This window comes from Gopherus flavomarginatus, chromosome 4 (assembly GCF_025201925.1).
Source record: "Gopherus flavomarginatus isolate rGopFla2 chromosome 4, rGopFla2.mat.asm, whole genome shotgun sequence".
Classification (NCBI taxonomy): Eukaryota; Metazoa; Chordata; order Testudines; family Testudinidae; genus Gopherus; species Gopherus flavomarginatus.
Genome location: NC_066620.1, coordinates 117,177,377 through 117,195,467, shown reverse-complemented (window position 1 = coordinate 117,195,467; position 18,091 = coordinate 117,177,377). Strand labels below are relative to the sequence as shown.

The 18,091-nt window shown below is 44.4% G+C and overlaps 1 protein-coding gene across 1 annotated transcript in view; it reads left to right on the top strand.

The window, feature by feature from the left end:
• Positions 1-8,209: 8,209 nt before the first annotated feature.
• TMEM200A (transmembrane protein 200A) overlaps positions 8,210-18,091 on the top strand; it is a 70,414-nt gene continuing 60,532 nt past the window's right edge. The window contains exons 1-2 of the mRNA XM_050949728.1: positions 8,210-8,392; positions 8,973-9,377. The gene's annotated coding sequence lies outside the window, so the exon portion shown is untranslated. The remainder of the gene's footprint in view (positions 8,393-8,972; positions 9,378-18,091) is intronic.

Here is an 18,091-nt window from a genome sequence, read left to right as displayed (position 1 = left end):
GGAGGGATGGTAATAGATTGTGAATAGGGTAGTATGGTTTATGGTGGTGGAAGTGGGATGTTGCCTATGTACTTTTGTAAAACAGTATAAATTGTTCTAGCTTTATTTGAAGGATTTTGTGTTACATGTAGTGATGAGTCAATGGATTTTAAACAGTTTTTATTGTGAAACAACAGTAACAAATGTAAAACTAAAGTTTTAATTGCATTGGTGCATAAATAACGATACTTCTTAATTTAAAAATACATTTACCAAAACAAACTACTGACTAACCAACAACTCCCCCAAACCTTTAAATAGGATGGTGCAACCCAAACTGAAAATTAGACAATCTAAACAGTACAAAAATAACAAGGTTGAAGGGTGGGGGTTAAAGTTACAGGTGCATATAGGTCTTTCCTCTGCCTCTTCTTGTATGATGGGGTTCTGGGGTTGAGTGCCACAGCTCAACTTTTTCAGTGCTGGGCTTCTAGGAACTAGTGTTCTTAGTGTGCAGATGATGGACCTGAGAGGAGAATGGTCTCTGGGAAAAGTGCTGTGTGGGTCTGGCCTGGAGGAATTGCTGCTGGTCCCAGTAGCCAGTATTATCAAGGGTCCGAAGGACATGGCGGGGTTCCAGCTTATGGGACAGCAGGGTCAGGTGGCCTAGCAGGAGAATGTTTTTAGGAGAGCATTTTGGCTCAGGATAGTGTCCAAGAGTTGCCTCTGCATCTTCCTGTCTTGCCATGTTCTCCTTGGCCATGGCAATGCTTTCTTTGGCCATTGCCACACTGTCCTTGGCCACTGCCATGATCTCCCAGAAGAGCTGCATTTTTTTCTACCTCTGGATCATCGTTTACTGCCTCTACCCATCAGCCAATGTAGTCTTCCTCTGGGTCTCTGCCATGCCTCTCCAAACATCTCATCCTGAGTCTTCCTTTTTCACCACATCAGATTGGCCAGCCTCTCAGCAATAGATGAAGACCTTGTGCTGGATAGTCTGGCTGTTACAGGTGCTGTAACTATGGGAGTATGGAAAAAACTCTAGTTGCTTATTATACATCTTCCAGATAGCCCACGTGAGAGAATTTGTTTAGTACGCATATGTGACATACATCCCTAAATTTCTACCTCAGAGATGGTAAATGGTCTGCATTGAAATCTCTGTCTGCTGTGTATGCTATTTGCTGTTGTACCTTAGCAGGTTAGGAGGTGGGGTGGTGCTGGAATTATGCTACTGTTTTGGTTTTGCAGGTTGGTTTTTGCATTTGAGATGTTTCTGTTGTTTCAGAGTGGTTGGGGGAAGAGGGTGTTCTGGGGAGTTGCTACAGGGGTTGAGCCAGTTAGTAATCCCCTCTGAATCCCCTTTAGGCTGCCTTGATTCTCAGTGCCATTACATTGAGGTGGATGACTAGGAGGCAGAGAATGGACTTATTTAAAAAGGAAAAGGGCAGATTAGTGAGATACAAGATACACTGTAAAGTTATTTACCAGGATGGTTCCTGCTAAAAGTGCTAGAGGAGTGGAAGGGGCTTGCGAGCTATGCCAGGGGATGCGCTATTCCCTATAATGTTTGATGCAAAATCAAGCAATTATGTGGTCTTAAGTTCTTGTTTGTCTCCCTTGCAGACACGGAGAAAGTACAGAGAAAAGAAGATTGCCGTTTAGAATGCTTGTTATAGGACATTTACACCTCGGCAGGGAACAGTATTGTTTGTACCTTTACCAGGCATGCAACGCCTATGTCATGTAAAAGGTGGACACTAACCAAATTTATTTTCCTGTAACCTTTGTCTCAATAAACCGTTGCATTTTCCACAGATTATTTTTTTCATTATTTGAATGTTCTGCATGGGGTAGGGTGAGGGGGTACCGTGTGTAGAGGCTACTGTGGCTGTGCCAAGCTACTAGCTGCCATTTTAGGATAGCAAATGGGGCTGTGGGCAGATGAGGGAAGGGTAAAAGGAAAATAGGCAGATGGGCAAGAGTCTCTGTGCTGCAGTCCTGAAAACTGTCAATAGTCATGACTTTGGCATGAGACAGAGGTTGGGCACCCGGGGGTGGGGGAGGGAGCACTCACCATTTTGGAAACATGTATAAGGGGGCTAGATACTCAGAAGGACTGCTAGCTCACATCTGTCTAAGATGACTGCAACCAGGGGCACCCAGAATAGAAGGTAGAAAGGCAGCATAGTACAATAATAATAATTAATTGTAAGGATCAATATTTGCATGCCAAAGTTCCATCCAGGGGATCTGCCTCTTTGGTTCTGGCCTGGGTTTCTGGCTGGGACTTGAGCTTGGTTGACGTAGGGCAGAAATCAGGGTACACTGCAGAAGGGGAAGACTGTGGCTGGCTTTCTAAGTGGCCAGAATCAGGGTCCTGAGTCCGAAAAAGATCCTGGCTCTCAGGGAACAGTTCCTTTCTAACATCCTTCTGCTCATCCCCCGGAGGGCCTTGCCAGTTATCCTCAGTGATGGGGCGAGTGTGGGCAGAAGCCTTCACATGGTATCTTGAATGGATTGTTCCATAATTGTGTAGGATCCATTCCTGTCCAGTCACATGTCCCCTGACAGATTGTCTCCTTTTGTTCCTTGTTTCATTTTACATACTCCTGAGCTACTTGCTCTTTATCTGGCACTGGTCAGCATCCTGGTTTTGGCCCCTCTTGATATCTGGTTGGCAATGTCCACGAAAAGGGCTTTATTCATTTATACAAATGCTTCCTGCATCAACACTCTTCCCAAAAGGCTCTGAGATCCAGAGTCTCTGCATGACTCCAAGCAGCTGTTGTGGGGCTTCTGGTGGGCTGTTGCAGTTGTATTGCAAGAATGTTGACACACACAGCTTCAGGAGCAAATGGGCAACTTCTGGCCCTGTGCCAGCTTTTAAAGTGGTGGAAGGGACATCTTGGGAACTTACTAGCAGAGCAGGGGAAGTCACACAAGTGAACTGACAAGTTAGTAACAGATGCCCTGCAAAGCACTGTGGGATAGTTGTTGGAAGCATGGAAGAAAGTGGAGAGCAGCCACTGTGTCCACATGAACACTAGCCCTCGCTAATTCAATTCTCAGCAAACCTAGTCCACTTGGCAAGAGGACTCCAGAGTTTGTGGCAAATGTGGAGTTAGTGTGCAGTAATGGATTGTGTCATGAGTACATAATTGTTTTCAAACCAGATTAACTCAGTTTGACCCACTTTAAAATCCCTGGGTAGACCTGCTTTAGGAGTGTATTTGTGTACTTTATCTTAATTCACTTCCAAAGTGGATTAAGCTAAACCACACAAAGTCATTCTTAGTGCACAATAAAAATATCCCCACAGAGTACTAGTGTGGAATTGAACAATAGCTTTTTTGCCACGTAAAAGAAAATCCTTTAGAATATGTGTGCATAACAAATACAAGAAGGAATAATTCAGTCAAAGCCAAATGGTCTACAAATGAGAATGATGTTTATGCAATATGTCAAGTCCTATTTTTAACTCAAAAATTGAAAAACATGACTGAAATATTTTCAGACTTCTAAAACATAATGTAAAAGATTTTATCTGATAAGAATAATGAGAAGATATTAACAATTAACAAAATACTGTTTTAATACTTATGCGAATAGTCCATGGGAAGCGGAGGTAAACTTTTGCAGGATTAGACCATTTTTGTCAATCTTGTGGTACATTAAAACATGATTTCAAATTCTTATATTTAAAGACAAATTTTCTCATATTATACATTTATAATTTATTGGGCAGATTCTTTTTACCCCATCTATGGCATCTTTGTGTACTTAATTTTACTATATCCAACTTGCAAGATTTTTCATTAATTATCAACATTACCTTCCAGACATAGTCAGGTAATCATAATATGTAATACTTCTGCCCCAACAACTACTTAAAAAAAATTGTCGGGTGAAACTACACTACTTTTGTGGAAAAACCATCTGAGATAGTGTAAACTTTTGAATCATTTCAGGAATATGTAAGCTATTGTAGTAAGTGTGCATCTTCTGTTTCTTTTTAAATTATTTGTTTGATAATAAATAATACTATATATCAAAAGGATTTAAAAGTTAGATTTAGCTTCTACTTTAATGAAAAGTGTAATCTTCTGAAAAGAGAGTCAAATCTAGTTTTCCGTACATAAAAACTACCAACTGATGATTCAGAACAGTCTATACTCAATTAAGAGGACATCGTCACATATTAATGTTATCATGGACAAAAAATGAATTACTGGATGTACAGTAGAGTGACAACTTATCTAGCTGGCAAAATGGGGACCATAACCTGAAATAAATCTTTCCTGAAACCCCCTCTCCTGGCCTTCAAACAATCCCCCAGCCTCTCCAAGCCCATCACCAAAAGCAAGCTTAGGACACACCAACTCAAAGCAGCACCACACCCTTCCAAGCCAGAACAACAGATACAAAACCTATAGACATATCTCCACTGCTACAATGATCAACAGCCCATGTCCCAACACACTGTTCAAGATCCATGGGTCCTACACATGCTTAACACAACATGTGGTGTACCTCACCTAGAACACTAAATGTCCCAATAACTAAGTGGGTAAAACCAGACAATCACTGCACTCTCGAACTCGCACAGGAAAATGATAAAAGACAAAAACACCATCACCTGTGGGTGAATGCTTTTTACAGAATAATCACTGTATATTTGACCTCTCAATCATCATTCTTAAAGGAAACATGTACGATATCATCAAAACATGACCCTGGGAGCTTAAGTTCATAACTTTGTTAGACACTAAAAATCATGTACTGAATAGACACACACTAGATGTATAGTTTATTGCAACAATCGATAACCCTCTTACAGCCCTACCACCATGCCAAGCTGCTTTTTTCCCTCCTCCCTTCCTTTCTCCCCTATAACTGAAGGGGTGTTAATGGGCCACTTCATCTTGAATGGTCCTTATGCTAAACAATCTGTTCCCCCTTGTATTCAGCTGTGACACTCTGAGTACATTTTGCAGACCTGAAGAAGAACTCTGTGTAAGCTCAAAAGCTTGTCTCTCTTGCCAATAGAAGTTGGTTCAATAAAAGATGATATCTTACCCAGGTTGTCTCTCTAATTTCCTGGACCAACACGGCTACAACAATGCAATGCATTCATTTCCTAGCTGCGTAATTCCTCTTAATGTAAATAGGAAATACATGACCAAATCCCCAGTAGATGGCTCTGAAAATATTCTCTTGGCTCTGCGCTGATTTACATCTCAGTTAATCTGAATGTTTTTACAACACTTAACGGTTGGTGTCTCATTTCTGAGGAACAACAGAAAGGTTTTGGATTTCTTTGTCTCTGCACTGAAACTATATAATAGAAATATGAAAGCTGTTAATTCAATTTTCTGCTGGAACATATTTATTATAAAATGACATAGGTTCCTCTTTTAGAGCTGAAATTTGGTTACAAGTTCATAACTTATTATTAGTGACTGGTTTGTGAATTGTCTTTAAGCCTTCCTCTAAGCCCCTAATTTACAAATCACATAAGCACATGGTTAACTGCTTTGCTGAATCAGGGCCTTAGACTGTAAACTTTTGAGGCAGTGAACCAGTTATTAGTCACATCTCTCCCCATACTGTACAGTAGAGTGTACATTTAAGGTGCTTTTATGATTATTATCACTGAGCCAAATCCTGCAGTCCTTATTCACTCCTTATTGAGAACTCTGCTAAGTTCTCTGGGAATTTTGCCTTAGTAAGGAATGAACGAGGACATCGGCATTCTATGTCTTATAAAGAAGTAAGATAATAATTCTTGATACTTTTGTATTTTAAGGTGGATTGCTCAGCTATGTAAAAGTATCTGGCTGTAAGTCCCATGGAAAGCTCTAGCAAAAGTAAAAACGGTTATTTTTTAACTGGTCTTTGGTTATTTTCTACTGTTATGACCCAAGTTTGGCTACAGTGCTTCATCTCTAATTGGGATCCTTTTAATTTTTACTTTCTATGAACCTGAAATGCTAGACTCATAATACTACAAGAGTAGCTCTCTTAATAAAGTGGGACAGCTGAATGTTACAAAGCTATAGGCAAATCCAGTCAAAAGCCAGAGTGGGCACAAATCTGAGTCCAGGGAACAGTTCCTGTCAAAAGGCGAAAACCAAAATATCTCAGTCTCGCTTTTGATTGCTGAAAGTTTATAAAAGGTAAGCTCATAGTTTTCTCACTCACAGCCCTATTTATTAGAGCAAATAGATGGCTTCTAGTGCAGTAAGTTGAAAGATAGAAATTGGAAGAAAAATTAGTATAACATTCCTAATGCCTCTACTTGCAATTAAAGTCATTCCTTCCTTTCATTTACATGCAAGAGCTCAGTAATTAAGCTAATTACTGAGCCTTGATACATTCAAAGAAGCAATTACCCTCATAATTAATACATTAAAATATTTGTATTATTAGACACCAGGAATACCCATATTGACCTTTAAAAACAAGAATATTGGCCTTGACATTGGTTAACACTCCAATGATTTGTAGTTCTCTGAATGTTAACTCCTGATCCCACAAGAAAAGCCTCTGGGTCTGATTCTCCTCTCATGTATTCTGGCTTTACATTAGTGTAAAGCTGATGTAAGTGAGAAGACGATCAGGTTCTCTGATTGTACTACCAGAATATTGATAGAATCTCAAAACACAAATGTAAGAAACAAAATCACGTTTCCTGTTTGCAAGACAGGCCTCCCAACTGTCTCTCACTGGAAGGGGCATCTCCACTTCCTTTTTTACCAAAATTTCTTTGCAGCTCACACAGAAGTCCTCCCCCCTCCATATATTAAAATGACAATTAATGACAAAAATCACTGGCCCTGTGTCAGAGAAGAGGATGCATGGAGTCCACTCCACATCTGTGTAAAAGCTAGACAGAAGGTATTCCTTGCAGTTCACTGAGTGAAAAATTTCACAGAATTCATGTCCCACACAGAATTATTTTTTTCTCTGCAGAAAATACATTATGCCAGAGAGGTGCTGCAGTTAAGCCTTTTGCCCACTAGAGGGCTGCTGTTGCACCAGAACAGAGAGCAGCCCCAACTGTGGATAGGGAAGAGAAAAGGCTGCATCTGCACAGTTTAAGTGGCTTGGCAGTGTGTACACCTCCAGAGTTACAGCATTCAAAGCTGCTTTACTGCTCACAAACTTGCTAGTGTAGACGGAAGCAGTGTGGGTAATATACAGGGCAATGCCAACTTGAAATCTAATTGATTTTTTAAAATGAATTAAAAGTAGCTTCAGGTACTACACTTGCCACTCAATCCCCCTGTCACTTTTTGTGGTTTTACAGTAACATTTTCCCAGTTTACATTTTTTTCTCACCTTTGTTCTTAAGTGACTCACCCAAATAACGGGGAAAACCCATTAACTAAACTGCTATACACAGAGTGCTATCAAATGCTCAAACAATTTGTTCTGTCATCTTGGCTTCACAATCACTGTGTTGCTTGTGACAATAGCAGATTAAAAAAATGTTCAGACAGAAATGTGACTATTTAAGTTGATAGTCTCTCCCACTAAAACTGAAATTTGATTAAAGTTGTGAAGGTTAAAACTCCACTTCTCACCAGCCCCACAGCCCTGGATGGGGCTACACCTGGTGAGATCCCACACTGGAGTGTGGCTGAGTTGTGAAGCCTCTGGCTAGACACCAGGGATGGGGGGCGGACACAGCCAACAACCAAAAAAGCGGAATCATAAAACTGCGGTTATATATAAAAAATAAAGTGAATCATTTCCTGCTCCTTCCTCTTCTTTTTCGTTATTGCTTTGTCGCTTCCCGGGAGGTTATTTGCCACCCTTTTTAAGAGCCAGCGTCTTGCATGGGCAGATATGCAAATTGGGGTCAGGGTGCAAGAGCCTCCTGGCTCCCCAGCAGCTGGCTGGGTGGGGACACCTTGCTCTGCCTCGGGAAATTCCGCAGATGGTTTGCCCTGCGCCGCTCCTGCCTGTTCCCAGAGACACGGGCATTCCCACTTCAGCACGTAGCTGCAATGTGTGAATGCAAGTGACATAGACACAGAGCTCCCCTCCAATCCAAGCCCCGTACCCTTGTGCCCTCCTCCTCTTTCCTGCCGGATCAGTGCCTCTCCCTGCGACTCCTCCTCCTCTTGCTCCCCCGCTCGGCTAGCTGGGACTCACAGCCGCCGGGAGCTCGGCAGTCTGGCACAGCGGCCCCAAGGCGCAGAGCAGCGCCGCGCCCCGCCGGGGGGAGGAGAGGTGGCACCGGGGGGCCGAGCGCCGCGCAGACCGCTCGCCCCTCCCGAGATCTCGCAGAGCAGCCGGGAGAGGAGAAGGGCAGGCACCGTGCGGGGGAGCCGCGGGGAATCCCGGGCTCTTCGGGGAGCGGAGAAACTTACCGCCTCGCCTTTCCTCGTGTAGCAGGGAGGTAAGAAAGGGGCTGGGGCCGGGACCCCGCCTGCCTGCCCCTGTGCCGCCGAGGGCTCTCTGTCCCTGTGCCCAGCTCTGGGCGGCCGGGCCCCCCCACCCGCCTATGGGATCCTGCCCCTGCCCAGGGGTCCCCGCCCGCTCCAAGCGTTGGCCTCGCCCTCACCCCGTGCTAGGGGCTGTGGGGTCCCTGCTCCGGCTAGGAGCTTTGATCCTGCCCCTAAGGGCGCTGGGGTCCCTGTGGCGCCCCTGGCTCGGAGCCCGCCCCCACTGCTGTCCCCACGGCTCTCCGTGGCACACGTGTGCCACTTGGGGTTGGTTTCTGTGGAGACGGGTTTCAGGCTGGGAGGCGAGAGGTGAAACTTGGCGGCAGGCGGGCAGGCGGGCTGTGCCGCGCCCCCGGGGGGCTGGTAGCAGCGGGCGGGCGTGAGTGGCTGGGCGCGGGCCGGGCCGCCAGGCGCTGCGGTGTGGGTGGCCGGCCGGCCGGCGGGCTGCGTTTGCGGGAGCTCCCGCGGGGGTGGGGGGCGGCGCCGCACGCACGGCAGCTGAAAACTTTCCCGCCTGTCTCTCCCCCTCTGCAGCTGACAGATGAGTCCCGGCACCCAGAGCAGCTGAGGCGCCCCCGGGCCCCGCCGGCTCGCGCTGCGTCCAGGAGCCTGGGGCCATGGCGTCTCCTCAGTGCCCAAGGATGAGCAGGGGGCAGCAACCTCTGGCTGGCGGTGCAGCTGCCCAGGTGCCCGCGCCAGCAGCTCCCGAATAAGTGTCCTGCCGCTGCCCCGCTTCTCTTCCTCTCGCGCCCCTCAGCATGGCTCTCTCGGCCCGAGGCGCGCTCAGGATGGTGCTGGGAAAGGGCCTGGCAATCGGCTGCCCAGCCCCCCGCTGAATCGCCCCCGTCTCTCTGAAGAGGGCCTCTGCCCCCCCAGTCGGCGCCGAGCAGCCCCGCAGTTCTCCGCTTGAGCGGCTGAGACCTTGCACAGTCACTGCAGGTACGGGAGGGGTGCGGTCGGCTGGGGTCTGACTAAACCAACCTTCTCCCCCCCAGTCCAGAGAGCCATGTACACGCCGCACCCTCCCGAGTCAATCGGAAGTGACTTCGGAAGAGAGGCACAAATCTGAGCTTTCGAGGCAGGGAAGACACGGGGTAGGGAGAGCAAGGCAGCGCCTGTTCTGCCCATCTGTAAAACTCCTTACCAAGCTGGGAGGGAGGAGAGAGACACCCCTTCCTTTAACTCACTGCACTAACCTGGGGCAGGGGAGGGGGCAGGGCATTGATGGCCAGACTGAAATACAACACCCCCCCCGCCCCAACTCTCTGCCTCCTAAAAGGGCCTTTGACATGCTGGAGGCTGCCGGTCTCGTTGCAGCTGCTACACCCTCTTTTGTTGTGGGCTCACAATTCCGGAATACTTCACAGGCTGCGATCGACTCATTGGCAGGAGTCGCTAGTGAGGAGTGGAAGCAAAACCGTTGTGCTTTTCCCCAAGGCTAGTTTGCCTGTTCGTATTTATTTGTATAGAACTCCGATTTTTGTTCAGCTTTAGGTTTGCTTTGACAGAAATGGTGGTGTACTGATTATTGGTGAGAGACAGATGGAAACTACCAAGGAGATTGTATTGTTTCCTTATATCCATACATAACTGACTACTAAATCATTCATCAAATGGACAGAAGCTTATTAGTATGCTCCTAAAGGAGACTACAGCTACAGTTTAGAGAGTTGTTAGATATTTTAAATTTCTTCCTAGGCACAGTAGTAATAGTTATATAGAATTCAATCCATATGTTGTTCTGCAGAATTGAAAACACTTATCTAGTCAATATTTTAGGATTGAGGAGGTTAATTTTTTCATTAATCAATGATCATGCAATATGTTGATGCAAAATTATTGTGTATTCATTTAAATTCTTGGCATAGTATATTTTATTCAGTAGTTAAATATACAAAATAAGTGTCTTTACTGTTTGAAAAGGGGATAATTCCCTTAATTTGTCCTTTTGGTATAACACCAGTTGCAAAACAACCAGTTGCAACATGAGATTGACCTGCATTTTATTATTACGCTTTTAAAGGATGAGGATTATATGGTTCAATAAAATTCTGTCATCATAGGTTTCTATTTTGTGATTTATCTTGATTCGAAATTGATACAGAAGTGGTTGTTCTCTTATTTTGCTGTAAATAAAAGGCACGCCTATAAAGTGATGGGGCTTTTTTGCTTTGTAGGTATTTATATGGCTCCTATCAAATTTCAAGTTTGTTTCTAAAACACTCTATGCAAAATATAGAAACTTTAAAAGCAGCAAAATATGTTTTCATTGTATAGAAACTGTAGCTGAATAATTTGGAAATACTTCTACATTGTTTTAAGTTTGGAACATTTTAGTGTATATATTGCCAGTAGCATTTAGTTGTAGCAAAATACTTTGAATATAATTATGGGACAATTAATCTTTTGTCTTTAGCAGAAAACAGCACTACATACAGGGAGATAAACTGCTTTAGATATAAATTACACATGATTTTATTCTTCAAATTACTATGTTGTTGGCACAGAAACATATTTCACTTGTTGCTCATTTGTTAGAGCCAGCATGAAAGTGCAGTATTGCTAAAGCGATACTGACTCACAGATCCAGACTAACAGGGCTACCCCTCTGGTACTTGAGAGTTTAGTATAGTAAGATTGCTCTCCTTGAATAGAAGTGAGCTACAACTGATGATTTTTACCCATTATAATTTTGTCAGAATCCAAGGGTTATTTTATTTTCATGGAAAGCTCCATAATCAGATTAAAACAGTAAGGCATTAAGGGTTCAATCCTGAAAGGTACTGAGCAATCCAGCCTAGCATTTAACCTATAATTACATAAGTAATCCCAGGTTCAATCCCAACTGCTGACCTGTGATGGAGTTTATTTACATATGCTCGTAGTCCCACTGATTTTTAATGCAACTATTCGCTTGTTTAAGTGTTTTGGACCATGGCCAGAGTTTCCCAGCCTCTTGCAGGATCAAGCCCTAATTCACTGAGGTCTGTTTCCATTTCCTTGGATTTACATGGTAATATGACAGAAAATACCTATTGCATACCACAGGAACCAGAATTTGTGGCTAAAATGCTCTTGGGTCATTCATGTGTCTCAGTTTAAAAAAAAAAAAAAAAAAAACAACCAAAATCAATAGTTAGTTTAGGGAAAAGATGAATAAAGGATGCATTTATGGTACAACCAAAGGAGATGGCTACTAACTGTAGTTTTTTCCTTTGGAACCAAAATCTGAATATTTTTTTTCTTCAGGCAAAATTCCCATTGAAGTTGTTTAATCCAGATGAAAATGTGATATACAAAAGGGAGAATCGAAGGTTGCTATCATGAAAAGTTTGCTATTTTAAGATCACTTTATTTTTTGTACAGGAATCAATAGGAGTTTTGCTTGAGTAAGGACTGGAGGACATGATTGAAATGAGAGCCTGATGTAGTAGTAATTTGGTGTCAAACATGGTGTTTTAAACCTTCTGATATATTTTGTAAGATGTGCAGTTATTTTATTCAGTCAGGACTCGATCCTGCCCCACTGAAAACACCAGGCATCTTGCCTTTAACTGTGGTGGGAGCAGAAACAGACCCTAGGTTGCATACGTCTCTGGTCTCCCCTGTTAAGATTTATGGTTACAAACAAACAAACAAACAAAAAGGCAACCAAACTAAGAAAAGAGAATAAATAACTGAGCTAACCAGAAAAAATAGTAGGGGGACAAAAGCAATGATTAATCACCTAACCAATGTTTATATATTTTAAGTAACTGTTTAATATTTATATTTATAGCAGGTCCTAATAAGGATTGGAGTGGTGGTGTGCTAAGTGATGTACAAACACACACAAAAGCCTGGCCTTTGCCCCCAAAGAGTTTATAATCTAAGGCTCTGATCCTGAAATAAGATCTATGTGAATGGACTTGTGTCTACACATGAAGCTGAATCTGGGTATTTTATTGGATAGAAAAGAATGGGTAGAAATTCAGTATCCCTATTATTATACAACTCTGATTCTTTGTCAGCCATGGTGTGTCATTAACTGGATAACTGACTCGAAATGATTAATAAAAGTAAAAATCTAAAAACAGACTCAAATCTGCATATTGCTGAAACAATAGTTTCAGAGGGGTAGCTGTATTAGTCTGTTTCATCAAAAACAACAAGGAGTCTTGTGGCATCTTAGCAACTAACAGATTTCTTAGAGCATAAGCTTCTGTGGGCTATGACCCACTTCTTCAGATATATGGAGTGAAAACTACAGTAGGCAGGCATAAATATACAGCACAGGAAAGGTGGGAGTTGCTTTACCAGGGTGGGGGGGTTCAATGATTCAATCAGGGTGGATGTGGCAAGAGGAAGACAGAATATATGGCTATCAATGTTCCAAAAGTAATGAAGAAATACTAGAAGAAGAAAATCTTGTTACCTATCTGGAGAGTGAGAGGTTCAGCGATGATGACACTGCTGCTTTTGATATTTGTTGCTTACCCTCTAGCATAAACTACTTTCATAAACCTGAAAAGATTGGAAAAGTAGTATAATTGGCACAGACTCAAAAATATGAATTTTTAACAAGAGGATCATGTTTGTCCTCATTTATGGAACAGAGACATGGAAATTACCAAAGAAATTGATAAGAATGTTTATTCATTCTAACATAAATGCTTCTAGATGATCTTCAGAGTCCTTCAGAAAAAGTTTTTTGCTACACTGGAAATTCTAGAGCAAACCAATCTAAACCTGATATAAAAATATGGCAATGGACATATTTAGGATAAACTTTAAGGATTCCACCAATATGACTTCTGTGGCAAGTGATAAGATGGCCACCACCTGGAAAGAGAGAGAGAGGGTGACCTAGAGAAACATTATGCAGAATAATAGAGACAGAAACCAGATCTATCAACATGACACTCAGAAGCCTAAACAGACCAGGACAAGAACAAAATAAATGGTGGAAACTGGTGGACACACTATGCACTGCAGGAGGATAAAGAGGGGAGAGAATGCTAGTGAAGTGCAGAGTACGTTGGAAGGTTAAATCCTCTTTTACGTGGGATCAATGAGTGAGGCTGCTGCAGAGACTTATTGTGTGCTATAGTAACAACAGCTGACTTCACCAGTTGTGCAGGCTGTTGTGTATCTTTCCTCTTTCTTTATATGGGGCTTAAGTGCTGTGGAGGACCTTCTGCTAGTCTCCCACACCTTGGGTGAAATGCACGCTAATGGTATTGAAAGTAACTGTCATTCTATTGCAGTAATATTCATTTCTACACATGACAATTCAATACATAGATGTACATACATAACTCTTATTCTCAGTCAACCTTGGTTGGGGACAACTTCTTCTATCATGTTCACATGGGTGCCCCCCAAGTATGAGATAGATAGATATAAATAATTCATTTTCATAAATGAAATCAAGTTATTGTAACTGAATATTATCACAGGGTCTCCTGCCTTGAATCTAAACCTCTTGGTTTTGCCTAAATGCTTACTTTTCATAAAGGCCTTGGTTTAGCTTTGGTATACATCTAGCAACAGGGGATGACTATCTTGTAAAAAAGTATTAAAGAACTCCAGGCAGCCTTCAATTCTGCATTGAAAGTAGGTTCAACTGCCACTGAGAAGGAATCATGAGCACAAAGCCGTGATTTTGATTTATGGTGTTGTCTTTACACAGCAGTAGAGTTGGGAGGAATATGATGGCTTGTTGAAAATAATGTAGTTCTGTATAGATAATTCTGTAACATTTCTGTATAGAGGGGGGGAAAGAAAGTATTTTTTCCTGAGTCCTCTTCTGCTCCTCACTACTCAGCCTTTGGGAAGGCAGTTGATATTTTTTCTCTGTATCCATGTTCCCACTGGCAGAAGAGTGTGCTAGAAAGGAGCAGAATTAGGTGTTTGCTGCAGCAGAGGACTAGTCAACATAAATCCCACTTTCCCAGAGCTGGAGCTCTGGGGAGAAAGTATAGCTGCAGTAGGATTCCCTGATGTAGCAGAGGGCCTAACATAAGCCCAACATAATGTGGTTGTAGAAAATAAAGCAACAAAATAATTTGTGTTTGTAGAGTATCTTTATAAACCACATGAGGCTTTTGCCATGAGTGGCATTTCAGGCTCCTTATGTACATTTCCATCTATATTTTATTAGTATTATCCCTTGTTGGAATCTTACACTTTCAGAAAACTGAATGATTGTGTCCATTTTTCCCCAGCTAAAAGAAGTAAAAATTGTTTTTAGAGTTTTATGGTGAAATTCTGGCCTCGCTAACATTAGTGCCAAAGCTCCTATTAACTTCAGAGGGATCAGGATTTCATCCCTAGAGTTTCACATATGCATATTGACCAAATAATTTTTTTTTTTTTATATAACTGTGATGGGGCCTTCAGTGGCCAGGCAGCTTAGCAGCTAGATTGTTGGTTAGGGGCTGGAGTGGGGGACCTGCCCTCCTTTTTCTTGTGTTCTGGCTCAATGTCCTGGGCCTCTCACACCCCTAGATGGGTGAGATGGATCTTGCTCCTACTCGTGACGGAGGGCTTAGGGCCTGTTGTCTCAGCTGCTCCCCATGTAAGTCCTCTGGTTTGGGGCGTGGCCCTGCTAGTCCAGTTTCCCTACAGTTGGGGCTTGGCAGTAGATTCCTCTCGGCAGGGGAAGACTTACTTGCTTCCAGTGACTGCGTTGGCAGGCAGGTCATGTCTGTGCCTTCAAGCAGACACACAGAGAGCTCCTGCCTCTTCACCTGTCAGCTCCTGACTGAACCAGGCTCCCTTCTTTTCTCCCTCTTCCAGGCCTGGCATTGGCTGCAGTTATAACAGGGTGGGGCTAGCTGAAACCACAGGTTTTTTTAATTCCTGCTGTGCCTGGCAGCCATCTCTCTGCTCCTTCACACATCCCCCCGCCCCCATGAACCTCTTTGGGGTCTGCGCCCCCCGCAACTGTCGTCCACCATCCTGTGAAAAGAAGTCCACATTCAGATGGGCTCTCCCAGCCCAGTGCTGGATGTGGAAGGAGATAGGTACCATCTCATGATTCAGGGATTTGTGTCCTTCATGGCATGGAGCCAGTGGAGGGGGTCATGGTTGGTAACTAAGGTGAAGCGTGTGCCCAGAAGATGATAATGGAGCAAGTCCATGGCCCATTTTACTGCCAGGGCTTCTTTTTCAATTTACAGAATACTCACAGGAACAGTTTCCTGCTAATATACAGGTTGGGGTGTTCATCGCCCCCACTACCTGTGATAGAACTGCTCCTAGGCCCATGTCTGAGGCATCTGTTTGCAACAAAAACTCCTTGGTGAAAGCAGGGCTGTAGAAGACCAGCTCCTGAGAGAGCTGGGCCTTCAGAGTTTGAAACGCTGCCTCCACAGGCTGTGGTCCACTGGATCCTTTTACGACTCTCGTTCTTGAGGAGATTGGAAAGAGGGGCTGCAGTGGAGGAGAACCTCAGGATAAAGTGGCAGTAATATCCAGCTACTTCCAGGAATTGACATACCTGCTTCTTTGATGATGGTGTTGGGCACAGCTGGAGGGCCTGGACTTTGATAACCAAGGGTCGGAGGTAGGTGGTCTCATGCTTCCCATGGTGACATTTGGTGAGGTTTGCTGTCAGGCTGGCCTCTTTGAGGGACTCGAGGACTACGGTCATGTTTCAGATGGTGCTGCCAGTTGCAACTATAGATCACATCATCTAAGTACGTTGTTGTATATCTGTTATGAGGGCAGAGAATTCAGTCCATTAGCTGCTGAAATGTGGCTGCGGCCCCATGCAAGCCGATGGGCATAGTCTGGAACTGGAAAAGCCTGAAGGGGGTGGAGAAAGTGTCCCCTCCCCCGACTCAGGAGTGAGGGGGATCTGTGAATAGCCCTTTAAGTCTAAAGTTGTGATGTATTCTGCCTTTCTGAGCCAGATGAGCAGTTCATCAACGCGAGGCATCAGATAGGCATCAAACTTTGATACTGCATTGACCTTGCGGAAGTCTATTCAAAAGCGAGTGCTTCCCTCAGACTTAGGGACCAGAACCACAGGACTTTTCCAGTCGTTGAATGACTCCTGAATCATCCCCAATGCGATCATTGAGCGGAGCTCATCTCTCATGGTCTTTCTAATCTTCTCTGGAAGGGGCGGGGGATTCTCTCTCACTTTAACGCCTGATTCCATCTGACTACGAGTTATCAGGTGAGTCCACCCTGGTTGGGTTGAGAAAACGGAAGAGAAGGCAGTGATCAATTCTTGTGCCTGACCTCTCTGCTTGGGGTTAAGATTATCCCCAATCTTGACCACCCCAGGGTTCGCGGGCCTTGTTCAGACTCCGGTGGGTAGGGTGCTATTAGTAAGCCTTTCTGAGCTTTCCGTGTTTTTAACAGGTTCACATGATAGATCTGTTGTATCCTTACATTTGTCTTTTTGCTTGATTTCTTAGTTCACCTGCCCCACATGCTGGATCACCTTGTATGGTCCTTGCCAGCAGGCCCAATAATAATAGCACCCAGTCACCGGGCTGAAACTCCTGGAGACGTGCTCACTTATTGTAGGCCGCTTGTTGGGCATGTAGGAGATTCTCCCTGGCAAATGAACCTAGGGCCTCAAGTTTCTCCTGCAGGTTTAGCACATATTGTACCACGCTGTCGGCTCGGGATGGTTGCACCTCCCACATTTCTCGAACGAGGTCTAAAATCCCCCAGGTTTGCCTCCCATGTAAAAGCTCAAATGGTGAGAAACCAGTGGAAGACTGCGGTACTTCTCCGACCACAAACAAGAGAGGTAGGAGCCCGATATAACTTTCTTCCGGTAAGGCTGGGACACCAAGAACTGATGTGGAACATCTTTGGTTGGTTGATCTTTCTCTGTGTGGTACAGACGATCACCTTGAATCTCGAAGCATGGGAACCGTCCCTCTTCATGGGGTTCAACAGTCTGCCCATTCACCACTGCCATTTGCGGCTCGGGATGTTGTCAGCCCGTTTCTCCTCCACAAAGTTAGAGAGGTGAGTCAGGATCTCTGATTCGGGTAATGGGGTAAGTTCCCCTTCTGGCTGGGAGGGGACCTGGTGGGCCTGAGTTGGCACTGAGGCCTGTGATGCCCCTTTACCAGTGTCAGCAACTTTCCCCAAGCCTGCAAGGGTCACTGCTTCAGGCTGGCCGGTGTCTGGGATCCTTGACCGTTGGACAGGGGCACCACTAGGTTCGCTAACTATTCCCCAAAATAGTCCCAGTTCTGGACTAAGATAAGCAGGTAGGCCAGTGTCGGGGCCAGACTGACTATCAGCGGCTCTTTGCGTTTCCCTGTTGTTTAAAGTCACTTCCGTGTGGGGGTAGGCCCTCACATCCCCATGCACACACTGCAACATGATGGTGCCCTGAGGTGGGCCAGGATTAGGCACCACTGTACTTCGTACCAGGGTCTGGGCACACCATGAATCTATGAATTCAATCACTTCTTTCCCATTTACCCACAGCAAGATGCTCAGCTTTTGCTGGGTCCCTGGGGCATGCTCATCCTGCAGAGTCCAGATCTTCCCAAAGCTACATTCTATGTACAGGCAGTCTCTAGACCAGTCCCCAGAATGGCCACACGTGAAACATGGTCCTGCTCTTGGGTGGCATGTGGGCTTTTCTGCCTTGGTGCCTGGGTGCTCGGGTCATGAGGCGCCTCCCAGAGTTC